Source organism: Phyllobates terribilis, unplaced genomic scaffold, assembly GCF_046119375.1.
Source record: "Phyllobates terribilis strain yellow unplaced genomic scaffold, ASM4611937v1 Scaffold_13__5_contigs__length_258822181, whole genome shotgun sequence".
In the NCBI taxonomy this organism is placed as follows: Eukaryota; Metazoa; Chordata; class Amphibia; order Anura; family Dendrobatidae; genus Phyllobates; species Phyllobates terribilis.
In genome coordinates this window covers 199,518,766-199,531,441 of record NW_027362773.1, presented here as the reverse complement: position 1 = coordinate 199,531,441, position 12,676 = coordinate 199,518,766, and positions in this window count along the sequence as shown.

Genomic DNA, 12,676 nt, shown 5'->3' with positions numbered 1-12,676 from the left:
ACCGCTCTGGCCGTTACTCTCTGCTCTGCCTTGCTCACCGCTCCAACGGTCCCTCTCTGCTCTGCCTTGCTCACTGCTCCGGCGGTCCCTCTCTGCTCTGCCTTGCTCACCGCTCCGGCGGTTTCGCCCTGCTCTGCCTGCTCACCGCTCCGGCGGTATCTCTCTGCTCTGTCTTGCCCACCGCTCCAGCGGTTCCTCTCTGCTCTGTTTGTCTACCGCATCTGCGGTACTGTTCCTGAGTATCAGTCTGTACTGGACCCTATCCAGTCTGCACTCCAGCCGTGCTTGTCAGTACCCCCCTGTCTGCACGCCAGCCGTGCTTGCCAGTACCTCCCCGTCTGTATGCCAGCCGCGCCTACCTATATCCACCAGTCTGTGTGCCAGCCTAACCTGCCTGTTCCTGTATTCCCCGGTGTGGGTCAACAGCCATGTCCGGGGTCTGACCTGGTGTGGCACCTGGTCCCTCTGCTCGGTTCCTCCCTGGTGCACGGCGTTGTTAGCCGTCGTGCGACCTTGGTCGGATCGGGTGGATACTTAGTTACGCCCCTCCAGGCACTCTCCGGTTCATGGCACAGTGGAATCACTAAATCACGCACACGCCAGTCAGTCCAGGCGTGTTCATAACAAACTGCCTTGTTTTTGGTTATGTAATTATTTCAAGAAATTATTTTCTGTATAAAATATAGCATAATTGTATATAAAAAAATTCTCCTAAAGCCTTTTCTAACACTTTATTATAAGTATTAGAAGTACTCGAAGTTCACACAGATTAAAGAATGTATTAACTTGACCAAACTTAATAGAAATTCTCATATCTAGTTTTGTTTGGACGTAAAAGTGTGAATGATGAAGCTCTATTTCTTAGATGTGAGATGTAATTTGCTGCATTAACTGCTTTATGAGTGTTGTTAGAGTATGTGGCGTATTGAATTCCATTACGCTTGAATCTGGTAATATCTATGTGCTACATTCATCTATTTAATGACAACCACAAAAAATCCCAATGGTATCCATGGGTTTATAAAGTATCATATCCAACTCGAGGGCAATATATCCAACATTTGTATAGGGGATGACCCATCCACACGCAAAACTGAAGAGTATTAGAGATATATTAAAATATTACATTTTATTGAGATAAAATTAAAACAAAATAAAAAACCCAACTTCAGAAAAATAGGGAGCAATCCCCAAAGTGTTCAATACAAAACCAAATGAATTGAATCTACATACCAAATGACATAGTATGCTGGCAACAAGTAAGCCCATAATAGCAATGAAATAACATGTAAAAGTTACATAAGTCCCATTATAGCATAATACAGCACGGCAATGCTCAGTAGGTACAAATTGCAAATCACGGCAATGTTCAATGGGTACAAATTGCAAATCACATTCCAATACTGATAAAAGAGCTTTACCTGAGGCAGGGCTATTAGAACGAACACAGGGGGGCTCCCGAAGAGGGTTCCTGCCTGCTCTGCCTTGCTCACCGCTCCGGCGGTTCCTGTCTGCTCTGCCTTGCTCGTCGCTCCGGCGGTTCCTGCCTGCTCTGCCTTGCTTACCACTCCGGCGGTCCCTCTCTGCTCTGCCTTGCTCACCGCTCCAGCGGTTCCTGCCTGCTTTGCCTTGCTCACCGCTCTGGCGGTTCCTGCCTGCTCTGCCTTGCTCAACGCTTCGGCGGTTCCTGCCTGCTCTGCCTTGCTCACTGCTCCGGCGGTTCCTGCCTGCTCTGCCTTGCTCACCGCTCCGGCGGTTCCTGCCTGCTCTGCCTTGCTCACCGCTCCGGCGGTTCCTGCCTGCTCTGCCTTGTTCATTGCTCTGGCGGTTGCTGCCTGCTCTGCCTTGTTCACCGCTCCAGCGGACCCTTTCTGCTCTGCCTTGCTCACCGCTCTGGAGGTTTCGCTATGCTCTGCCTTGCTCACCATTCCAGTGGTTCCTCTCTGCTCCGCCTTGCTCACCCCTCCGGCGGTCCCTGCCTGCTCTGCCTTGCTCACCGTTCCGGCGGTTCCTGCCTGCTCTTCCTTGCTCACCGCTCCGGCGGTTCCTGTCTGCTCTGCCTTGCTCAGCGCTCCGGTGGTTCCTGCCTCCTCTGCCTTGCTCAATGCTCCGGCGGTTCCTGCCTCCTCTGCCTTGCTCAGCGCTCCGGCGGTTCCTGCCTGCTCTGCCTTGCTCACCACTCCGGCGGTTCCTGCCTGCTCTGCCTTGCTCACCGCTCCGGCGGTTCCTGCCTGCTCTGCCTTGCTCACCACTCCGGCGGTCCCTCTCTGCTCTGCCTTGCTCACCGCTCCGGCAGTTTCTCTCTGCTCTGCCTTGCTCACCGCTCTGGCGGTTACTCTCTGCCTTGCTCACCGCTCCGGCGGTCCCTCTCTGCTCTGCCTTGCTCACTGCTCCGGCGGTCCCTCTCTGCTCTGCCTTGCTCACCGCTCCGGCGGTTTCGCCCTGCTCTGCCTGCTCACCGCTCCGGCGGTATCTCTCTGCTCTGTCTTGCCCACCGCTCCAGCGGTTCCTCTCTGCTCTGTTTGTCTACCGCATCTGCGGTACTGTTCCTGAGTATCAGTCTGTACTGGACCCTATCCAGTCTGCACGCCAGCCGTGCTTGTCAGTACCCTCCTGTCTGCACGCCAGCCGTGCTTGCCAGTACCTCCCCGTCTGTATGCCAGCCGCGCCTACCTATATCCACCAGTCTGTGTGCCAGCCTAACCTGCCTGTTCCTGTATTCCCCGGTGTGGGTCAACAGCCGTGTCCGGGGTCTGACCTGGTGTCGCACCTGGTCCCTCTGCTCGGTTCCTCCCTGGTGCACGGCGTCGTTAGCCGTCGTGCAACCTTGGTCGGATCGGGTGGATACTTAGTTACGCCCCTCCAGGCACTCTCCGGTCCATGGCACAGTGGAATCTCTAAATCACGCACACGCCAGTCAGTCCAGGCGTGTGCATAACAAACTGCCTTGTTTTTGGTTATGTAATTATTTCAAGAAATTATTTTCTGTATAAAATATAGCATAATTGTATATAAAAAATTCTCCTAAAGCCTTTTCTAACACTTTATTATAAGTATTAGAAGTACTCGAAGTTCACACAGATTAAAGAATGTATTAACTTGACCAAACTTTATAGAAATTCTCATATCTAGTTTTGTTTGGACGTAAAAGTGTGAATGATGAAGCTCTATTTCTTAGATGTGAGATGTAATTTGCTGCATTAACTGCTTTATGAGTGTTGTTAGAGTATGTGGCGTATTGAATTCCATTACGCTTGAATCTGGTAATATCTATGTGCTACATTCATCTATTTAATGTATAAAGAGATCAAAAAATTGGGAAAACTGTAAAGAAAGTAATGGAAAAGTCTGATTTCTACATTATTTCAGAAATGAAGATTATGTAAGTCTTTTAAGCCAATCTTTATGTGTGAGATTTTATGCGGTAGCACTTTGCATTAATTCTGCACAACCCCTGTCCATAGTGCATATGACCTATTAGGGCCAACAAAATGAGGTCATTTGTTCATATAATGACACTAGAGATGAGTGGATCAATCCATGGAGAATTGACTTTGAGTCAAATCATTGGGGCTTAAAAGTCTTCTCACCTTGGCATGTCAGGCTTTACATATCACTCTCCACAAGGAGAAACGTTACGCCTTGGATCCCAGTCAGGCGCCTCTCTTCCAGCCAATCTCAGACTTTGCATTGATGAGGGGGGAAGTACCCTGTAATACAGTGTCTGCAAACTGAGATTTTGGTTTTGGCTATTATCCTAAGTCATGTGACAAGGCTCATTAGAGAGTCAATATTGGCTTTTAGGATTGCTACTTTCTATATCTGGAAATAGAGCTCTAGTCCTCTTCCTCTCTGAAGAGACAATTTGCATATTTCCCAGAGGAGCATTGCAGCTTAAAAGTCTCCTCAACTTGGCATGTCAAGCTTGACATGTCACTCTCCGCAAGGAGAAATGTTACCCATTGTATCACAGTCAAATATTCAGAAATTCACAGGTCCCATCGAATTTGAACACTCTGCAATTCAATAAAAATGCACTGTGCCATTTAACTGTCCGCTGAAGAGTCAGAGAGCAGGTTAATAACATTAGATGCAACTGAGTAGGTTCTCCCATAATGCCTTACAGCTATTGTGTAGCCCAGGGGATGGGGATGACTCGGCGCCTGGACCTTGTTGCCTGATTTTGGGGGATGTCGCGGTAGTCGGCTCCCGGGCCCGTACCCGGGCCTCTCTTTAAAATAAAGGGGTGGATAATTATGGTTGTAAGTTCGTGACGCCACCTGCGGTTTCTGGTGAGGACCACCAGCGCTGCAGCAGTCCTCTGAGGCCAGTGTTCCGGCAGCTAAGATGGTGTAGCTCCCCACAGGTGGAGCTGGGCCTCAGGGCAGCGTAGGTATAGGGAATGCAGGGATGCAGGACAGAGGTGACCCAGCCGGGTCAGAGTAAGAACAGGGACAGACACGATAGTCACTTCAATACCTTTTACTGATGGAAGTTCAGGCACATTCCGGAGCACTGTAGGGTGAAGGGTGCATATCAGGATTCTCCCCAGTGAGCGGGTATAGGGCCTCCTGTTTCTTGCCTTTGTGTAGTAAGTTTCTGACCTGCCTGGAGTTAGGCCTAACTTTGTCTCTGTCCTGCACTGGCTGACTTTGTGGTAGGGCCTTCTCTTGGAGTACTCGCTCCCAGCTTGCGGGGCCTCCGTGACTCCTGGCTCTGGTAAATATCAGCTCTTGGGTGATCCTGGGACTTGAAGTCTTCCAGGGGTCTCCGGTTGTCTCCACAGGGGGGTATACGACCCTGTAGACGCGGACCCAGTGTGCGGTATATGTTTTCTGGGGTGAGCTTGTACAGCTCCTCTGCCCCCGACGCTACTCATTCCTCTGGCCTTCGGCCTACTCAGGGCCCTCACTAGGCTATACACACTGGCACTTAGCTGGCTGCTTCTTCTGCCGCTCTCTGAGCGTCGGCACGCTCCTGGCTCACTAACCTGAGCTACAACTGAGTCTGACTAAACTGACTGAGCTCGACTCTGTATTCAGATTTGCACTTGATGAACTCTCCAGAGGAACTGCTAGACTAGACTGAACTGCCTAGCTCCACCTTCCCTATTTATAACCCTATCGGGCTCCCTCTGGTGGTCTGAGGTGGAAGGTGGAGGTGTTTGTGTGCTGTGGGGGCTCTTGAGTAGGAATCCGTTCATGCACCCCTCTAGGATCTGTGGCACTCATGCACAGCAGGGGCGCCACACTATTATATCACATCGTCTAGCCCAGCTAATCAGCTAATCTGTGTGGGCTACTATAGTCAGTATAAAAGTTTGGGGTAGGCCAAGTAGCGCCATTTTAGGCTTTTCCAGCCTATAGATAGAAGGTCAGAGCACACAGCTTATCCTACATAGGGGTAGAAAGAGGCCTAATCTGATTGTGGTGTACTCCTTCAGTGCTGAATCACATTCAAAATAGAAGTAGTAGTAGTCTCAGTTTGTGAATAATAATCCTAAAATTCATGTGATATAGGGAGGTGCTGCAGGACCTGCATAATCAATATGATTGACTTGATTGATTTGAGATATAATACCATAACAATCCCTTAATGTCACGGACGACAGTGACGACACTGGGGAGATCACACAATATCCCACCGCTGCCACCAATTTGTCAGGGATGTCAGGGATGACACCAGGGACATCACACAATATCCCACCGCTGCCATCACTTTGTCTGGATTGAGCAGGGATTCATGGGCAGATGACCCTGATTATTCACTACGTAGCTATCGGCAAGCAAGCAGAAAGCGTATGGCGTACACACCTCCGGATTCTAACACATTGAATATGTGTATATGCCCCAGTATGGTCACTGCCAGCTTGACAATAGCCCAATTAATATTATTCGCTGCCACCACTGACCAGATTTGAAATATAATACAGGCCTGATCGGAGGCCTGCTTTATTGTAGCGCATATGGATTACAGAGCAAAAGAAACAGGACTATTAAATTTTATATTTAATCCAAAAGGGAGGCAGTGTTTAGGAAAAATATACAAAAGGTTTTACAAAAGGAGACAATACAGTACAGGGGGGAACCTGCCTCCACACTCCCTGTGATGACATCACATAGGCTGGGCTCCAGCCTTCATATTTTTATTAAAATCTCTAACTTCTGGGAAAACTTATCGCTGGTTGATCGCAGAAGCTTGCAAGTGACGCCATATTCTTTATTATGAATTTACCTTTCCTTAGAGACTACACATGGCACCGCTGTGGTCCGTTATTCTGGTACTTCAGTGCCACAGCACACCGGAGGGGCTCACAGCTATAGAAAAATAAGCGTATTGTTCCTTAGCTGACCCTGCTGCTAAAAATATGTGTCCCATTTTTATCAGAGTTATGGAACTTCCAATATTTGATATTTAGTGTCGGTGCCTAAAAGCCTGCAGTTTGCAGCTGGCTATTGTGAGTAATGTTTGAAGCCTAAACGAGCTGCGTTCTCCTCACCCAGGAGTAAATTAATCACAGGCCTGTGCCAATTGAAAATACATTCATATGCTAATTGGCTTAGCAGCCCCCTTTGTGCTAGCATTTGCCTACTAGCCACTTCTCCTGTGTGTGCTAATTGACATACAGACAGCTCTGTATTTGCCAGCTCTTGGTCTGGTGACAAATAGTATAGGGGAGGGGGGAGTGAGGGTTTTCAGGGGGAGAGAGAAATCCTTAATATTTTCTTATGATTTTTATGACACTTAACAGCCTTTTTCATTTTTTTTACACTGCAAACAAAGATGGTAGTATTAAAACCCTTAGTGCTAATTTTGCTACTAAACCAAAATACTGAAACCAAGGCTTGTGTGTCACAGAAAGTGTACTTCCTGGGCATATATTATTTTATGCCAAAATAAAAATTTCCATAATCCAAAAATGTAAACACAACTGTGTACGTCACAAAATGTGCTCATTAAAAAAAATGAGTTTTTGCACATTCCTTAGTCTAACATTAGAACTGTACATGTCACCCAAATACAAGTGAGGCTTCTACTGGTTACCATACCTTTTCCTTTTGCCAGATAGGTTGAGGTCACTTGAGCATAAAAAAATATTTGTTTGTATTAAAGAGCTCAAGAAGATGCAAAACACTCCAATGAGAAGCCCGTGTTCAGAGTTCACCACCAGACACTGGGGGTCTGGTACAAACTCCAAACTTTAGAGTTTGGGTTTGCTCATCTCTACTGGTCTTCTTAAATTAACCATCATGTAAAACCAATAGGAAAAGTATGAAAGGGCATATTTGTAACTGTGCTATTTATACTACTAATTTTATTCATTGATGTATTGATAGCTTAATAGTGCTCATAAGAGTTATAATAATATTCTAAAAAACATAATGACGCCACATGTATTTTCAATTCATTACTATGAGATGAATGACCAGAATACACATTTTCTATTCCAGTCCATCCAATACATTATTGCTAATTGTAATTCTTCAAATAAACCATTTTCGTATTATTAATTCCACAGCCAAGGTGCTGAAAGAAAAAAGAAAAAAATAATAATAATGGCAAGATTACCGATTGAAGCAGTCGTGTCTGGTTCTGTTATGTGGTTAAACTGATAATTTAGTGTCTGGGCACTCCTAACATGATGAATGCAAATAGCCCGAAGCTTCAATCTTATTTAATTCCTTTGTCATTTCCAAAAAAAAAAAACACCCAAAAAGTAAAACCTTATATCTTCATTCGATTATGTCATTGACATTGGGTTTTCAGAAGACTTAAGATTTATTTAGGAAAGCAAAAAACAATTATTGCCTCATAAAGTACATAACAGAATCACGTTTTTCATAGACCAGCATTTTCCGGCCACAATTTTTGTTTCAATCCGAAACAATGAGTCCCTGCCGTCTACCTTTGATTTTTAACAAATATCTTTTCAAAAGCATGGCTCTGAGCCATTTAATCATGAATGGAGCCCTAAGCTGTGCGCTTTTCTTTCTTAATACCCACAAGTTATCCGCAGCCATCAACAGTAACGGCAGGTAAAATATACCAGCAATTACAAGAGTGGAGGATTTAACCCAATTTAGAATATTAACAATAGAGGAGAAATGTATTATTTTGCATTAAGTCAAGTAGACTTGATCGTTCTACGGTCACTGGAATGGAAAGTATTTTCTCAAGTGTGGGCCAAAAAAAAATGTATCAAGACTTTGCCGGTGATTTATTGTGAGCGAAGTGAGAACATTCTGATTGGATTCATGCAGAGACAGGAATGGATAGCAATCTTCTTCGAAAGACCATTTCAATAGTGGAAATAGAGGGCACATGTAAATCAGAAGCGAGGTTAAAATGCTCTGTATATGGATATGAAGTCATAGTTTTACCTGACCAGAAATCTCTATTATTTGTCTGTTTTTGTTTACGTAGTGCCCGATTCTAAGAAAGAATTCAAGAAAAAAAAAGAAAATGACTATGGGAGAGAAAGATTAAAAGCAGAAGGAGAATGAGATGTTCTCTTCGAATATCGCAAAGACTACGAGGCAGTGAGACCATCACTTATCATCCCACATGCCCTTGATTACATGGAGTATGTTTTGCGGAAAATGATGTATAAATTTCGAATCTTGAGGGCGTCTCACGTTGAAAGAGTCATTTGCTAAACAAGTGGAAAACAAGTTGATTCTGAATTTATCTGTAAACAAAATATTATTTTACCAGAATATTGGAGAAGTTTAAAAGTTTTTTAAACAGGGAAAAAATACAAACAATATCAAACTTTTCAACTCACTCATAGAAAAGTAGAGAACTCAATAGAGATGAGCGAGCATATTAAAAATGGATTGAATTTTACAAAAAATATGAATCCCAGTTTTCTGAGATTTGTTTTGGGGGAATCCAACAAAATGATGGCCACTTTGCTAGACTATAGAAGGCCAGGAAGATGTTAAATAAATCCCTTAGCCTTGTCTGTACTTTTTCCATCAATTGCATGCCCTCCAATCATCTTTTCTATCTTTTGTCTTCTATCTAGTATCTTTTTTCTTCTATCATCTTCTTCCATTCATTAGGCCCCATGCTGAAATCTATGGATCAACGCAGGTCAATGATGTGCATCGCACCGCATAGGGGCCAAGTGAATGTAAGACCCAGCCAGAAAGAACATGGAAGAAGATAGAAGACTATAAAACCAAAGAAATGAGCCAGAGTATACAGTAAGTTAGTATAAGAGCTTAAGAGAACGTTCATACTGTGGTCATTTCACAGTCAAAATCAAAGAAGAAAGCAAATTGAGCAAATACCCTAAAGTAAGTAAACAAGTAAGCAGTAATAGTACATGTAAATAACATAGGCCACTTATTTAACACTATTTTGATAAAAAAAGAGGGATACAAGCCATCCCACAGCGACAAGGTGTACCCAGTCGGGACGGTCCTAGTCTGTCTCTAGTATTAAAACTAATTAACCCTATTTTGATCAGAAGAGCAGAAAAGCCATCCTACAGTGACAAGTTGTACCCAGTGTGACGGGTGTGTCAGAGGTGACAGACCGTCGCCCTGCAGTTGGTTGCAGGAAATCTCTACGTTTGGCATTACAGACATCTTCTTAAAGGCTGGCTGTTTCTAGGACCCAGCGGCTACCTCCCTCTGGCTAATTAGCTCCCTGGGCTGAGTGTATAAATATCTGGTGTGTATGAGAGGCAGGTGCCAGCTATATTCATTACTACTTGTGAGGCTTTAGCAAGAGCAGTACTTCTTCCTCTCTGGAGCTTGAGGCCGTTGGCGCATTTGTCTGGAGTTATCTAAAGCTAAGCAATTCCACCCTGTTTGTCTACCCTTGTTGTTTACAGAGTTTAGTGGAGATCGACTAGTGCTCATCTCCTCCCTTCCATAGCCTTAGCCATACGCCAGGGAAAGTCAGGGCGAGGTACACACGCGGCGATTGGTGAAGAGCCAATATAGGGATGTTAGTTGAGACAGGGTGACACTAGACCAGACTAGGAGGTCTCTACTCCCAAAGGGGCTAGTGTCTGGCCTCCCTTTCCCTCCTCCCTCTGTTTTGCACTAAGTTTTTCCTACACCCTGCGTGACACCCAGTCAGGACTGTCCTAGCCTGTCTCTAATATTAAAACTAATTAACCCTATTTTGATCAAAAGAGCAGAAAAGCCATCCCACCACGACAAGGTGTACCCAGTCGGGAAGGTCCTAGCCTGTCTCTAGTATTAAAACCTTACCTTGTGTCAGCCGATGTGAATGTGAATAAGGGCAAAGAAGGATTGGGGCTCCGATTGTTCAGCCGCCTGTTTATGGACGATAGAAGACTGTAGATCGAAGAACTAATTATAGGACAAGTGTAAGTGAGATGGGTGTGGGAAATTCCGAAAAGAGAATTTTTCGTTATATTTTATTACCTTTTTGCCATAGAATTTATTCAATGCAAATTTATTTCTTTCCAGAATTGAGTGAATCTGCCTGAATAAACTTTTAGGAGATTCACTTAACTCTAAAAGGGACCCATAGTGAACCAATTTTTTTCAATTTGGTGTTTTTTGTTTCCCATATCATTTATTTTACACCTTCTTCTACCGAAAGGAGAAATAAAACCTCCACAGGTTTTATACCCCTAAGTAGCGAAGAGGATGATATCCACTAGAGCCTGGCCCCTCTCTCCAAATTCCCTAAAGTGGTTCCATGATCAATGGTATCTATGTATTTGCTTGTCATCATAGTTGCCTTACTGATTCTTCCTGGGTTCGTCTCTCACTGGCCATGGTCCAACATCTCCGAACATGTGTTCCACAAGTCATTAGGATACAGAATATTGCTTAATGCCTATATGACATCTGTGTGACATCTTCTTCCACTATTAAAGAATAACCATTCTTTTATTCATTCATTTTTCATAAATCAATATCACATGTGAAAATAAGAAAATTTGCATTATATATTATTAGAGAAATCTGCTTCTTTCTCTTCCAGGATTGATCTTTCATTCTCAAAATTCTCAATTCTCTGAAGAGGCAATTTGCACAATTCATGGGTAAAATCTGTGTTGAATGAAGACTGATTTTTCCAATACTGAGATAGCAGATGACAGTGGTGCTCATAATTCTCTATGGAACTTCCAATAGAACGTCTGTGCCGGCCTCTAGCTCCTCCCCCCTCCATATAATTTTAAAAGCACCAACTGCCATCTCCTATCTCAGTATTGTGAAAATCTGTCTTCACTGAACATAGATTTTACCCATGAATTGAGAGTGAACGATCAGTCCAGGAGGAGAAAGAAGCGGATTTCATTGATGAGATATATTACAAAGTTGCTTATTTTCATGTCTACTATTGATTTATGAAATAAAAATTAAAACAATGGCTACTCTTTAACCCCTTAACAACATTAGACATACTAATACGCGTCTGTGACCTGGGACTTAAGAGCCTGACCCGTATTAGTACGTCATGCCGATAGCGCGCGCACACAGGCTGTGCGGGCGTGATCGCCGCCGGGTGTCAGCTGATTGTCACAGCTGACACCCAGTACTATGTGCAGGGAGCGGTCCTGCACTGCTCCCAGCACATTAACCCCAGCGATGCTGCGATCGAAGTCGATCGCAGCATTGCGGAGGCAAGGGGAGGTGATCGCAGATACTCACCTCCTCTTCCGGCCTCCAGCGTTGTCTGCCGTGTCTTCCAGGATGTTGCCATGACGACCCAATGTCGTCATGACAACATCTGGGTCACCAGACAGCAGGAAGATTTTTTGGACGTGCGCAGTGCATCTCCAAACAATCTTCTCCCTGTCCAGCGCTGACAGCCTGCATGGCACAGGGATGGTGCTGCATTCCTGTGCCATGCAGACGATCAGAGAAAAAAAAGTGAAAGTCCCATAGTGGGACAAAGTAATAAAGTATAAAAACTGTCAGAAAGTGAAAAAAAAAAATAATTGTAAAAATATAAAAAAAATAAATAAAAAAAATAATCCACCAAAAATAAAAATATAATGTACCCATCAATAAATATTATTATAAAAAAAAAAAAAAAACAATAAAAGTACACAAATTTGGTATCGCCGCGTCCGGAACAACCTGACCTATAAAACTGTTCCACTAGTTAACCCCTTAAGTGAACACGGTAAAAAATAAAAATAAAAAACGAAGCAAAAAACAATGCTTTATCACCATACCGCCAAACAAAAAATGGAATAACACGCGATCAAAAAGACGAATATAAATAAAAATGGTACCGCTGAAAACGTCATCTCGTCCCGCAAAAAACAATCTGCCATACAGCTCCATCAGCCAAAAAATAAAAAAGTTTAGCTCTCAGAATAAAGCTATGCTAAAAAATATTTTTTTCTATAAAATTGCTTTTATTATGTAAAAGTGCAAAACATAGAAATACGATATAAATGTGGTACCGCTGTAAACGTACTGACCCGAAGAATAAAGCTGCCTTATCAATTTTACCACATGCAAAACAGAATAAAAATAAAAAAAAAAAACAATTCCTGAATTGTTGGTTTTTGTTTATTCTGCCTCTCAAAAATCGGAATAGAAAGCGATCAAAAAATGTCACGTGCCTGAAAATGGCACCAATAACAACGTCAACTCATCCCGCAAAAAAAAGCCATCAAATGACTCTGTCTGCCAAAATCTGGAAAAATTATAGCTCTCAAAATATGGCG